The 15161-nt window shown below is 46.1% G+C and overlaps 1 long non-coding RNA gene across 1 annotated transcript; it reads left to right on the forward strand.

Moving 5' to 3' along the window:
- The first annotated feature begins 4409 nt into the window (after positions 1–4409).
- On the forward strand, positions 4410–14822 carry LOC112640959 (uncharacterized). Its single transcript, XR_003124376.3, has 3 exons — positions 4410–4860; positions 5001–5212; positions 11680–14822. It is a non-coding gene; the product is annotated as an uncharacterized LOC112640959 (long non-coding RNA).
- Positions 14823–15161: the final 339 nt, after the last annotated feature.

Consider the following 15161-nt stretch of genomic DNA (forward strand, 5'->3'; position numbering starts at 1 on the left):
AGCAGAGCAAGACTTTCAAGGCCTAAGACCTGAGCCCTGGGCCATGTGATCTGCTGCTTAGCAACGTGCTGCCTCACTGGGGGTGGAAGTGATTGTGGGGAGCTCCTGGAGCGGAGATAAGAGACAGGATTCTCTGGGGAAGTATTCGCACCCTGCAGCTAGCTACATAGGCCTCCCCGGGTGAGAAGTGGCTCGACTACAAACTCACACCTGGCGCTCAGAGTGTCTGTCCCTGTGACTTTGGATTTGGGGGTTGGATCAGAGAAACCACAATACGCTTCCTTTGTCCTCACGGATAAGATGTGTCTCTCCAAAGCCAGGTGCACGGGCTCCTGAGTGTCAACTACCGCAGCCCCGGAGGACCGTCTGGAGAGCCGTGCAGGACCCTGTTGGGGGCTCAGTAACAGTCCTTTACTCCCCCGCCTGAGTTCTGAGCCTCCTGAGGAGTCGAGCTAAAGACCAAACAGAGGCCGAAATGGGTCCTATGTTACTGCTACAGGTTGGGTTGGAAGGTCTAACTCGTATCTGTCGGCAAAGGGAGCCTCGGCTGGGGCTGGGCCCTGCCAGGGCAGCTGTGGAGCGGGGACAGGCAGGCCGGGGACAGGCCTCGCAGGGCAGCCTGCTCCCCACGGGAAAAGGGAGGCGCTGGGCCGGCCCCCCGCTGGCTTCCCAAATTCACCAAGCAGAGGGACCTCTGCCCTAGGCTCCTCCTGGCCAAGGACTATTCTTTTCTTGCAAAGTCTCACTGAGACAGATGTTTCCAGAATGACAGTCTCCTGCAAGAGGGACAGCTGGTTACCCTGTGGGCTGCTCTGTTCCGACGCAGCGAGGAGCCCACCTCCATCCCGAGCCGTCGGGTGCTCGCTGCAAACCCCGGCTGTGCTCGGGCACCGGGCCTGGGCCGCCAGCTCCATCGGGGGCCACACGGCGGCTCGGCCTAACCCTCACGGGTACCAGCCGTCCCCCCGGCCTCCTCAGGCACGTTCTGCGGGCGGTGTCCTACTCTGGGACTCGGTGTCATTAGTGTTACCTGAACCCACAACAACAATAAATGGAAAACCTCATCACTGCCGGGTTTTTGTTTAAGGCTGTTCCTCTCCAATGAGTCATACCGTCAGGTCAACACGCAGTTTCCTTCAAACCCCAAATCGGTTACACAAGTACCAGAGTTCACGGTGACCCTGTGTTGTTATGGTTTTTTCCTTGTTCTGTAAAACTTTCGTTCTTGGATTACACATTCTCAGGGACCACCGTCAAGTCCTCCTTTCTCCTCTGTCCTTCTCTGGGTATTAGGTGTGCGTGTGCATGTGTGTGCATGTGTCTTTCCATGTCAGCATCCTAGTCCTGCAACTAAAAGCCACCTTTCCTGTTTTTTGTTTTGTTTAAGATTTTATTTATTTATTCATGAGAGACACACACACACACACAGAGGCACAGACACAGGCAGAGGGAGAAGCAGGCCCCATGCAGGGAGCCCGATGTGGGATTCGATCCCCGGGACTCCAGGATCACGCCCTGGGCCAAAGGTAGGTGCTAAACCACTGAGCCACCCAGGGATCCCTGTTTTGTTTTGTTTTTGAGAAATATTGAATCAATTCCAATTTTCTTCTGGGCTTCCCTGCTAGCGTTTGGTGTGTGTGCATTGCTGGATTGTTCCAATAAGCTTCCCACTCTGGTCCAAAGGCATCTAAGGTAAAGAGCACTACAGGAAGGAGTTGGGCTTTCTGAGTTCAGAGCCCCCTCCTTCGGAGCGCCGCAGCCGGCAGGGTCTAAGGGAACCCGCAGACAGTCGCCTTCTCCCCTCTGCTTCCCTTATCCTTCCCTTATCCTCCCTGCCGCTGTGTATGCACCGTCTGTGTTTTTATGGCTTGCTCCTGTCCTTCCCTTACCTGCTCTGAGAATCCGCCAAGGCACAACTCTGTCTTATTCTTTGGATCTGCTGCAGCTAGCTCCTGACCCCTGGGAGGGGGCGGTTCTCAGTTACTATTTGAGGAAAGGAAAAGGAAAAGAAAGAAGCAAGGAGCTCAGGAGGGGCCTGGGCCCCCGGCATTCAGGCGTATACTAGCACCCCCTCCAGAAAGTTGCCTCCACACATTTTCTCATGGCCAGCTCCTGCCCTCCTTCTTCCTCTTTTTTTTTTTTAAAGATTTTATTTATCCGTGAGAGACAGAGAGAGAGAGACAGAGACACAGGCAGAGGGAGAAGCAGGCTCCATGCAGGGAGCCCGACGCAGGACTCGATCCCAGGACCCCGGGATCATGCCTTGAGCTGAAGGCAGATGCTCAACCACTGAGCCCCCCAGGCACCCTAGCTCATTCCCACGGAATGCCATGTCCATTCAATGTCACCCCCTCAGAATGTCTGTATCCTTCCTAAAGGAACCACCAAAGGGGCACGCGTGGACACACACAGAGTCACCTTCTATCTTCCTTCCCTGTTTTATCTATTTCAGACTCTTCACTCTCTGAAATTGTTTTAGCTGTAGGTTTAGTTATTGTCCGCCTCTCTCCATTATAATGTAAGCTCCAGGAGGCACCCCAGCTACATACAGTCTTAAAGAGTGCCTGGCACGTGGCAGGTGCCTGAAGAGTTTCAATGGAATGAATAAATGGAGAAAGAGAGGGAGGAAGGAAGGGAGTATCTCCTCTCCCCCCATGCCCCACTGAATCAACTTTTAAAAGTAGAGAAGTAGGAACCTCCAGGGAGAAAAGGAAGCTGTTCTTGTGCCCTTTGCTGACTTGCCCCCTGGCTTTCCAATGTAGACCACAGGGGCCAGAAAACATCTTTGGTGGGAGAACAGCTGAGGGAAGTGAGAAATGTCTCAAGCCATGTATCCTTCAAGATGCAAAGGGAGAATGCAGAGGAAGCATGCTGATAGGGACGTGGGGGTCCAGCGATGCAGAGTCGTCCTGGAGACCGTTCCAGCCAACCTGCCTGCATGCAGCAAAGGACCAGCTGAGCTCCAGAAAATGGAGTACACGGTTTGCACAGACTCCCACAGGCATTGGGATATGTCACGGCACCCACAAAGAGGTGGCACGAGGAGGCCTTGGAAGGGTCTAGAGTCGGGCCTGGAAAGCCAGGAGCCAGAGGCTGCAACATCGCTGCTCATCCCGCTACATTGTCGTCTCTCCTTTGCTCTGTGTCTGCTTCCTCCTCCTCTCACTGCACACCCAGGCCCAGGGCCCACGTATGGCTGCCAGGGAGTCCCACAGACGTGTTTCCCAATTCCAAGGGGGAGAATCTGATGGGGCCAGCTGGGGTGACGTGTCCACATCCCTTCTCATCAGCTGTAGGGTGGGGTCATACTGTCTAGGCGTGGCAGCCGGTAGGGTTCAGAGAACAGGGTATACGGCTGAGAATCAGCCAAAAGGACATTTGCCATCTCTACCTTGGTCAACAGATGGTCTACTCCAGACTGATAACATCTGAGAAACAGTTTATTGTCATTTCTTTTCAAATGTCCAGGTATTTTCCATTTGTTTTCCCTGTCATTAACCCACAATCACCTAGCCCTGGGAGCATAAACTATAAAAGGCCGCCCCATGAAATGTTTGCTGGGTCACTAGGGCATTAAACACTTGTTTCCAGTGTGAGTGGATCTAAAGTAGCAACCATGAGCCAATGACAGGGAAATGTTTACTGCCCTAAATTAGCCTAAAGAAGCCAAATGTGACAGAAATCCTGTGGGCAACTTTCCATCTTCCTCTTTCATTGATCCTGGGGCCTGAGAAAACAACTCCTGGAATGTACCCACTGAGTCCACCCACCTCAACAGAGCAAGATAGTGTATCCTGATTCACCCAAAATACACATTTCCATGGGTAATTATGAGGCCTGTTCACACGGCCTTATGCCTCTCTCACTATTTCTGACTCATTCAAATGGTTTTCTGGCTATTTAGCCCAGGTGTATGTGATACAAGATGACACCAGGTGAGGTCATTACCTCGGATTTTTTTTGAATACTTGATATTTTTCAATTGATTTATTACCTTTGAGCCAAGTGTTCCTTTGTTATGGAAAGTCTATTCCATAGAAAGCAGGTGCTGGGGAGGGTAAAACAAGGTGGCTTCAAGCAGAGAAGCTGCTGTGCACATTAACGTAAGATCTGTCATAACTGGACAGTGACATATCTCCAAAGATGATGACTCCTTTGGAGAAATATTCCTACCCTAAGAAAACGTAATGCAGCTCTGTGTCTACCACCATCCTAGCTTGTGGAGAGGTTTAGGGTCAGTTCTGTTTGGTTCTGTGGCACGCTTGCCCAGGCACTACTCCATGAAGACTCTCTAGTGACAAGACTTCAATCCTGGAGATTTTAAGCATTCTGAGTTATTGGAAAGGGGGCTTCCACATAGTATGAGGGGGCAGCTGAAGGAAATCCTGGGGCACAGGTGGTTGCTTTCAGACCTAGCTAATCATCACTGTGACTGCAGCCAATGAGCATTCCTCACCACAGGTGAACAGGACCTAATCTAGGTCCTCAAGACAGGTGGAGATCTCCAGGGGTAGGAGCTGATGGGCCATGGGTCGTGTTCCACTGGAGCACAGCTATCTCTCTCGCAGTCCTCGAGGTCCTTCCTCTCTCCCCACCCCACCCCCAGGCTGTGGAATCTTTAATCTGGGGGCAGAGCTCTACTTGCACTTATGCAGCTGTGTATCTGGCACTTTCTGTCTTACACCTCTATCAGTGACTTTTGAACTAAAACATTACTAATTCACCTCCTTTATTCTCTACTTCAAGAGTAACATCCTTCCCCTAGAAGCACTGGATGACTCATATCTAGTTTTCTGGGCTGGGAGGAGGATCTTCAGGGTGCAAGTGAAGAAAACCAGAGAGTGCAGAGCTGGAAAGCTTGTGAGTGTTGTAGGGTGGGTGAGAACACAGGAATGATTCCTTAAAATATTGTCCCATTCCATATGGATTAGGCTCTGTGACCACAATATAATGTTTGTTACTATGGAGTTTTGTGCTCTTGTTCACGTGGTTTCCTGCAGGGCTACAGGACAGACAAGTGGACCCTACCCAGAGGAGAAAGCAGGAAAAGCGGCTGGAGTGGACTTGGGTGGCACGGCGCGGACTGAACCGTGGATGTCCTGCTGCGGAGTTGACTAAGGGGTCAGATCTCGAGAAATGTACCGCTATTAGGCTTTACTTCCTTTGGTTGTTTTGAAGACCATAATGCCAGACCTCCCTTCCAGCGATGAAGGTATGTGTTTCCCCTAAATGATGTCCCTTCCATCATTCCTTGGGCAAGCTAACTGAGAGCTGAATGAAGGGGAGAAAATAAGCAAATAGCTTCTCCCGTTCCCTGGGGTGAGTCAGACCTAGATTCTAAGGATGAAAACGAGTGAGGCCCTCCTGTCTGGGAAGGTGGGGTTTGCTGGGTAGGATGGCCTTTCCTGAGGGAGGTAGAAATGAGGGTACCCCACAGAATGCCTCGGTGCCCACCATGACTTGCTGGCACCCTTCCGAGACGCTTGGAAGTGCGCTCTGCTCTGCACACGGCAGAAGTACCAGGGAGTGGACACCCCCAGGGAAGTGTTCAGCCAGTGATGGTTTGGAGCAATTGGATAAATATTCTTCAATCCTCAGGACAATTCTGAGGCATGTTCTATGCTGTCCAACAGAAATATAATGTAAATCACACATGTGATTTCACATTTTCTGGTAGATATATTTTAAAAAGTAGTACAAGACTGGTGAAATGAATTTTGATAAAATATTGTGTTTAACCCATATATCTAATTATTATCCTGTCAATATGTAATCAATCTAAAAAGTATCCACGAGATATTTAAAATTTTTTTTTGTACAGCTTTTTGTATGTTAAGAATCCAGTGTGTCTTTCACATTGAGAGCACAGCTCAGTCCTGATGAGACATAGACACTGCTCAGCAGCCACAGGTGCCCAGTGATGATCATATTGGTTATATGGCCAGTTCTCTACCATCTCTCAACGTTTCCCAGTGCGACAGAGCCCGAGTTGTGTACAGTGGGAAATCCTCATCTTGACGCACCCTGTTTAGACTTCCTTCCCGGTCCCCGAGTGACCGCTGCAGTCTCTTGCCAGGCCTGCCTGAGGTCATCTGCTAGATGAACCTCCTGCCTTCCTCTGTGCCTCTGGTTCAGCTTCTAGGGTCCACAACCAAAGACATGAGGGATCTAAGCCTCTGAGCTCTGAGGGGCACCACATCTCCTATTCATTGTCAAGGTGCTCTCAATTTTGAACTTTCCTTCTGTTATTTTTATATGGAGTAAATACTTGTTAAAAGTTACAGCAGGTGTCTTCCATGCTGTGACAACCTGAAGGGAAGGGTCTGGTCTGTCTGCACTTGAGCCTCAGTAGCAAAAAACAGTGTCCCTTCCCCTGAGGCCAAAGTGGTAGTGGCAGTAGCAGCACCCATGGTGATAGCTATGCCCGGCAGAGGGGCAATTTCGCCAAGGTCACCAGCAGGAATGTAGCCAAGTGACAAGGAGGCTGGGACAGAAGAACACAAGGGATTCATTGGCTTTCACACAAGACGGTTCTGAGGACCCTCAGACAGGCCAGAGGACAGTTTCTAGCCACTAAGCCACGGGGAAGGTATAGCAGTTACCACAATTTTATATTTAAGAGAAAATTTTAATTTCTGTAGGCATGGGTAGTAAAGCCTGCACACGTGAGTGGCTTGTTGGTTAAGTCTCAATTTGCTGCCTTGGCCAGGATGACTTCAGAGAATCCTCCACCTCTAAAATAAGAAAAACAATGGCAGGTTGAGATGCAGATTGACTCCAGCACTGTTTATAAATTCCTCTAGAAGAGCTGCTTCCATGGGGCGCCGGGTGGCCTCAGTTGGTTAAGCGTCTGCCTTCAGCTCACGTCATGATTCCAGGGTTCTGGGATCAAGGACTGTGTTGGGCTCCCGCTCTGTAGAGAGTCTGCTTCTCCCTTTCCCTCTGCCTTTCCTCCTGGCTTGTGCTCTCTCTCTTTCAAATAAATAAATAAAACCTGAATGATAGAGAAGAAGAAAGAAAGAAGAAAGAAAGAAAGAAAGAAAGAAAGAAAGAAAGAAAGAAAGAAAGAAAGAAAGAAAGAAAAGGGAAGAAAGAAAGAAAAGAAAGGAAGAAAGAGAAAGAAAGAAAAAGGAAAAGAAGAAAAGGGAAGAAAAAAAGAAAAAGAAAGAAAAAGGAAAAGAAAAGGAAAGAAAGAAAGAAAGAAAGAAAGAAAGAAAGAAAGAAAGAAAGAAAGAAAGAAAGAAGAAAGAAAGATCCAGAGGGTGTGGGTCCTGCCAGAGAGAACCAGCACCCAGAGAGGCAGCCTTGGGGCTGAGTTTCCTCAAGGCGGCATAGTTGGGGGAGAAACAGCATCATGGCTGAGGGGAATCAAGATGATCATCAAGAAGGAGGTGCTGAGAATCATCAGCTCTGAAGGATGACTTACTAATGACAAAAAGACTCAAGAATAATGAAAACAACCACTGCTAACATTTACTGCCCATACCCATAACTGGGTATCCATAAGGAACTAAGCACTTTTCATGTATTCAATCTGTGAGATGAGATGTTGCTATTTCTTATCCTCTGTAAGTTAGCATTTCCCAGCATTCCACCTTTATTCCTCCTCTCTTCACATTTTCATATTTAAACTTTTCTCCTGGGTGGAGGAGAAACCTCGGGCAGATAGCAGTTAGGAAGCTTGCCTAAACTTGAACAGTAAGTGGTTAAGGAATGATTCAAGGCCAAGTGAGGGAAGGCTGACGACCAGACAGTGAGGAGTGAGTCAGAGCCCAAGGTAGAGGTCAGGGGGGAGGACAGGCAAGGGAGGGGTCGAGGCACGTGGGTTAGGGCTAAGGTCAGAAAGAGTTACAGGACGCCAAATTCTCCTTTAACTGCGTCCTGGTGTGTCACAGAAGTGAGAATGGCTGCTGAGAGGAGCCACACAGGTCTGGATGGGGATAATGGAAAAAGTATGCCGACGTAAAGCAGAATTATTTTATTTTGATTTCTTTTATTCTGTTGTGGTAAGAGCACTTAACATGGTATCTACCCTGCTAACCAAATTCTAGGTGTACATACAGTATTGTTAACTATAGGCTCAGGGTTATACAGCAGGTCTCTGGAACATAATCATCTTGCATAACTGAAACATTTTTAAAGATTTATTTCCTTTTTTTTTTTGAGAGAGAGAGAGAGAGAGAGCTCACAAGAGAGAGGGGCAGAGCCTGAGGCGAGGCTCAATCTCACAACCCTGAGATCATGACCTGAGCCAAAACCAATAGTTGGGACACTTAACCGACTGAGCCACCCAGGCACCCCCATAACTGAAACTTTAAGCATTGAATAGCTTTTAGTTAGCCAGTCATTCTTTATTTCTCACCATTCTAGAGGATATAAGACCAAGCTCAAGGTGCCAACACGGTCCAGTTCTGGTGAGAGCCCTCTTCTAGGTGGCAGACTGCCAACTTCTTGTTACATCTTCACTTGGCAGAAAGAGCAAGGGAGCTCTCGGGGTGTCTTTTACGAGGGCACTAATACCATTCAGGAGGGCCCCACTCTCTTGACCCAGTCACCTCCCATAGGCCCCACCTCCTAAAACTCACATTGAGGATTAGGATTTCAACACATGAGGTTTGGGGAGACACATTCATTTCATAATACCTACTATATACCAGGCACTGTTGTAGAGTCAACATTGAATAAAAGTAGACAAAATGCTGGCCTTACTGAAGTTACAAACTAGCCTAATAACAATAGATTGAATATTAAACAATAAAAATGGTAGGTCTGAGGTGTTGTGCTATCACAGCCAACTCTTTCCAAGAAAAAATCCCAGGTGAACTGGATTTCAAAAATTAGGGAAAAGATTTTTTTTTAAAAGGGAAAAGAAAAAGAGAAAACTTCCAGTCATGCAGGCCAACCTCCTTCCTCTATTTAGCAAATATTCTCAAAGTTCAAGTGGCTCTGGTAGTGTGAACGTGGTCTCCCAGAGGCTTAGAGTTGGAAGCACTGTCAAAGTCACTTGGGCAAACCACCTTGCCTTCTGCCTTCCAGTTTGTGAATGCCCTCACAGCGAAAGTGGTCTGGGATATGCTTGAATACTTTGCAGGACAGAAAACTTAGTGTTCTTCAACTCAATCCACTTCAGAGAAGTTCAGTTTTTGTTCTGTTTTGTACTGATCCCCGTTAGAGTTCATGTTAACCCTGAGGCCATCATTAAGAGTATTTTATGTTCTCAGTTTTAGATTACCCACAGATTAATGTTTTTAAGTACGTTCTGGATCACTGTTTCTCACCCAATGCTCTGTGAAGCCCTGGGTATTGTTCCACTCTGGGCACTCTTACCCTATGCCTTCAATATTCCTTCCCAAATTATACCCGCAATGGAGCCCCACCTGGAGTTTGCAAGAACTGCCTTCTTTCTCCTTCTACGACTTGGATCTAAGTCCCCTCACTGTTGCACATGGATTTTCCTGCCTCATGGATCTTTGGCAGGATCAGGCATTCTCATTTATAAGATTCCCTCTGTAGACTCCAAGGTGCCACCTGACAGACCACGAACATCTGAAATCATGCTAAGCTGTTGTGTTAGCATTTCTTCATTCACCAGAGGAGAGACCATTTGCAGAAACTCACAATAGACTAAGTAAGAAGTCCTCTTACTAGATTCCTGAGGCTCAGCTTCTACTTATTTACATCGATGTCACCTTCCAGAGTCCTGCTCCATCACTTACATCCCTTCATCTTGATGTTGGGCCATTCCTTAGCTTCCTTGCCTTGGTAGGACACTCTTGTAAGGCAGCAGTTCAGAATCTATCACAAACTGGAAGGCTCTCTTTGCTGTCAATCTTGGGATGTTCTCTTTTCCATTGAGAGACTTGGACAATCCCATGATAAGTTTCCTAGCTTATCTTTTTCCTGCCTCAGACACAGAGAACAGACCTAAATGCATTATATCATTGCCCTTGCCCCAAGGAATGCTCCTAGCTCCTCTGAATCACAGTCTTCTAAGGCAGTTAGCTCAGTCTACAGCTAGTAGTTAAGAACACAGCCTTGTAATCAGACACACTGAGTTGGGAATCTTGATTCTGCTTCTTGGTAGAGGAGTGGCCTTGGGCAAATAATATTTTCTAAGCCTCAGAATTCTCACCTGTAAAGTGAGTATAATAAAGCCTACCTGGAAGGACTATTGTAGGTATTAAATTACAACAGCAGATGTAATGTGCTTGGTTCAGAGTGGCTAAAAAATGCATCACTAGTGATTATTTCTCCCCAGACACTTACATGACTGGGAGATCTAACCCCTCCATCAAGATCTCCCTGCTAGTATATAGGATGGCACCTCTCCTCAACTATATTTAAGGTACTTTGTCCCATAATGCAAGCCTCCAATACCAAATTCCAGTCTTCACTCTCTAAACAAACCTCCTAGAGACAAGGCAGAGGGACTGATCCCTTCTCTCAAGTTCCCTTATCAAGCCCGACAATGTCCTAGTCTTGGGGTATACCTGTGAATGTCCTCGAGGATCTGTTCAGGCTCATGCTTATCACCTGCACCCTCCTGGTCTTTCCTTCCTAAACTGGGAGCTGCTCCTGGGACAGACTACTTGGAAAATTCACGAAGTTACTGAGCTGAACTTTCTGGATTCCACCACATATTGTCTTGCCATTAAAACCCAGGACTGTCTGGCTCAGAACTGGCCACTTTTTTCCTCCAATTATTTCTGGGAAAATTATAATTCACAATCACTTGGAATAGAATTCATTGCTCAACATGGCATCTGGTAGGAAGTTCTGGGGGGAAAAAAAACCATTAAGTAGCATTAGAGTGCCACCTATTAAATTCCTCTGGTCCAGTTTAAATACACCTCTTTCATGTTGTCTTGTCAGGCAGCAATGGTTTCCTCTTCCCTCCCTTTACATTCCTATAATAGCTATCTTTATTGAATGCTTATTAATTGTTCCCAGGTCATATAGCTGACAATTGGCAAATCTAGAATCCAGCTATACTGGGTTAAATAGTGTCTTCCCAAAATCCACGTCCACTGGAACATTGGAACATGACTGCATTTGAAAATAACGTCCTTACAGATGCCTTCGAGTTAAGATAATGTCAGACTAGATTAGAGTGGGCTCTGATCCAGTGATTAGTGTTGTTATAAGAAGAGGGAAATCTGGAGACAGAGAGACAGTAGGAAAACAGAGAAGGCCATGTAAACATGGAGCCAGAGATTAGAGTCATGTTACCAAGGCCAAGGAATGCCAAGGATTGCTGGCAACCGCCAGAAGCTAGGAAGAGGTGAGGAAACAGTCTTCCCTAGAGTCTTCAGAGGGAACGTGGCTCTGCCAGTTTTGAACTTTTCACCTCCAGACTGTGACTGAATAAATTTCTGTTGTTTTAAGTCACCCAGTTTGTGGTAATTCGTTGCAGCAGCCCTAGGAAACTAATACGCCAGCCTAAGCCTGTCAGATGCCAAACATCTTCATATTTAGCCACTATGATATGGTGTCTTGTGTCTGCAGACTATACTATAACTTTCATGGTACATTTATCAGACGCCTTGTATTTCACAGTAGGAGACAGATGGAATCCCTATAACTTGATGTGGGGGGTGGGGGAGGGGAAGAGGTGAAATTATTGCAAGGCAGGCAATGGACAGGGCTGTTTCTTGAAAAGGTGCCCAATCCTCATTACAGCCTGACCATGTGGTTGAGTAGAGAAGTGGAAATGTGTCTGCTCATGAAGTATGGTGCACCAGAAAAAAAGTGGGCCTGGATGCTGCAAGACCTGCCCTGAACCAGCTCCGTGATGAGGCACATGACATTCCGATGTGGCTGCTTTGACACAGACTGTCCACTTGGGAACGTGGAGACATGGCGTCAAAAACAAAAAGGTTAACCTCTTGGCTTTGAAAAATCCCTAAGCTCCTCACTCAGTCCCTCTCAACCCCTGATCCTCTCTCCGAACCCCCACATAGCAGACACTTTACCTTTTAGCTGAGTAAATGAATAAAGAACTGCACACTGAGCACAGAATGAGGTTGGAAGTGTCAGAAATGAAACAATGGTCAACAATGAGGAAAAAGTCAGATGTATGGCAAGAGTCATGAAAGAAGGCTCAAGAATAAGAGGTGTCTGACACTAACATTTGGTGATCAATAGTCGTAACAGAAGGCAATGTGGCAAAGTATCAACATTCGCCAAACATTGGCAGTGAATATAGATGTTTGTAATATTTTTCTCCACAGTGTGGTGTGTTTTAAATGTTTTGTTTAAAAAAAGAACAATCTGGGTGGCTCAGTTGGTTGAGTGTCTGGCTCTTGATTTCTGCTAAGGTCATGATCTCCGTGTTGTGAGACTGATCCTCATGTTGGGCTCTGTGCTGGGAGTGGAGTCTGCTTAAGTCTCTCTCTCTCTCCCCCCTCCCCGCCCCCCAGGTGGCTCAGCGGTTGAGCATCTGCTTTTGGCTCAGGACATGACCCTGGGGTCCCAGGATCAAGTCTCACATCAGGCTTCCTGCATGAAGCCTGCTTCTCCCTCTGCCTGTGTCTCTGCCTCTGTCTCTCTCTGTGTCTCTCATGAATAAATAAATAAATTAAAAAAAAAAAGATTCTCTCCCACTCCCTCTACCCCTCATCCCCACCCCCCTACCTGCCACTGCCCCCCTCCACGGGTACACACACATGCACATGTGCTCTCTCTCTAGAAAAAAAAAATAAAATAAAAATAAATAAATAATAAAAAAGAACAATAGACCAACTCCTAATAGCTACATTGAAATGGTTGTGTCAAGTTGGCATCGTTGAAATCACTTTACTTTAAGGGATGCTGTATCCTCTCCTTCATCAGCGGAGCTTGTATTGTTGTGGCAAAACAGTTCATTTCCACACACACAGATGGACCAAGACTTTGGAGAGAAAGTATGGAAATATATATATGAAAACACATTTCCTTGGGCTCTGTACTCCTGCTCCTGAGAATTTGTGCAGAGGAAATGATAACTCAAAAGAAAAAAGGATGGAGAACATGTAGATGAATAAATGGGAGACAAACTGTTTATAACAATGACAAAGTGAGAAGAACTTAAGGTGACCACTAGGGAGTGCTCAGCACTGCTCCCACTCTGGTCACGCCACCCCCATCTCCCCCTAGATCCCTGGGGTAGCCTCCAGCTGTCTCTGCTTCTACTTTTACACCTACAGTCTACTCTCAGCAGCCAAAGGTAGCCCTTTTAGAAGGAAATGAAATCGCATCCCCACTTCTCTCCCAAAGGTTCCCACCACCCTTGCTGCTTCTAGCCCTGACTTGAGCCACCACCTCCCAGACCCTGAATTTCGGGAACAGCACCCTAACTGGTCTCCCTTTTTCCATCTTCCTTCTCCTCAAGGCAACAGTGAAACTGTTCCTTTTTCAAATCATAAATCGGATCATGTCACTCCACTGCTCAGAACCCTCCAGTGGCTTCCCCTTTGACTCAGAGTACACCCATATGACTCAGTAAAATCAGGTTACACATTTACAGTAGCACACAAGGACCTCATCTCCTTCCCAGTCCCACTGGATATTTTTCATTGGCTGTTCCCTCTACTCATAATGTTCTTTCTCCAAATGTCCACATGACATTACCTCACTCTCTTCAAGTGGTAGCTTAAATCTCCTTTTCTCAGTGAGATCTTCACAAACTACCCTATTTTAAACGTTACCACTCCAGTACTGAGTGATGAATAATGTATAGAATTGTTGAATCATTATATTGTACACTTGAAACTAATATAACACTCTGTGTTAATTATAGTTGAATAAAAATATTTTTTTTTACTGTTAACATCCCATATACCCTTATCCTACTATCCTGTTTTGTATTTTCTCTTAGCATTTGTTATCTTCTAACAGAATAACTTTACATATCATTTTCCAAATGTCTATTTGCTCTGCCCTGAAACACATGTATGCTGGACTTTAAACTCCAGGAAGAAATAAATTTTTACCTATTTTGTTCATAGCTGTTTCCCCAAACCCCAAAACCGTGTCTGGTGCATAGTTGACATTCAATAAATATTTGTAAAATGAAAGAACAAATGGTTAAGTAAATTGGGTTAAACCAAGATGAGGGAAGATTAAGCAATCAGATAAAACTGTACTGTGGATCAATGTAGGAAAAGACACATGATGTAATGTAAATGTTAGAAGCTTATGATGGAGCCCGAAGCTGCTAAGAGACATCTGTGTGGCTTTGGCAACATTGTCCTTTTCTGGTTCTTTTGCTTTCCCTTCCTTTAAATGTTAGAGTTCTCAAGAGGTATCCCACTGGCTGGTTCTGTGGGTAGAGCATGCAACTCTTGATACTGGGTTGTGAGTTCAAGCCTCATGTTGGGTGTAGAGTTTACTTTCAAAAAATGTTGGACTTCCCAAGTTTGTCTTTGTCTATCTACCTCTTGTCCTGTCTACCCTCACTGCTTCAAATACCACGGAGTTTATTCAGCATGTTGTCCAAACCATTGTCTTGGGCCCATTGTCTTGTGTTTTGAACTTCTCATCCACATTATTCATTCTTTTTAAAAAAAAATATTTTATTTAGTTATTCATGAGAGACACACAGAGAGAAGCAGAGACAGAAGCAGGCTCCTTGTGGGAAGCCCGATCCTGGACTGGATCCCAGGACCCCAGGATCACCACCTGAGCCAAAGGCAGATGCTCAACCACTGAGCCACCCAGGTGTCCCCATTCTTCATTATTCATGTTGTTCTGTATACACTTCCATTAGTAGTTAGATACCATTCTGGGCGTAGTTGTCTGCTTATCAGTCTCCCCCATAAAAATAGAATTCTTCTAAGATAAGATGACTAGACTCAATAAGTGTTTGGGTAGTAAAAGATCATCATAAACGGAGTTCATACTGTATGCCAAGTACCTCTGAGAACCTTACATATATAGTATCATTTAATTCTCACAGCAGCCCATAAGGGATGTAAGGTAGACATCCCTTCATCACACAGATGGAACAAATAAGGAAACAGGATCATAAAAAAGTGACCAAAAAGCATGCTGACGTTAAATCGAGTGCTAAAATGAAAGGATTATAGGCGGTTTTTCTCTTTCAAAAATGTCTTGACAAAAAAAAAAAAGTCTTGACTATTGCAGCGGAGCTGCCCGCGGGCCGCGTCCGAGCAGGCGGGTAT

The sequence above is a fragment of the Canis lupus genome, chromosome 6 (genome assembly GCF_003254725.2).
Source record: "Canis lupus dingo isolate Sandy chromosome 6, ASM325472v2, whole genome shotgun sequence".
Taxonomy (NCBI): domain Eukaryota; kingdom Metazoa; phylum Chordata; class Mammalia; order Carnivora; family Canidae; genus Canis; species Canis lupus.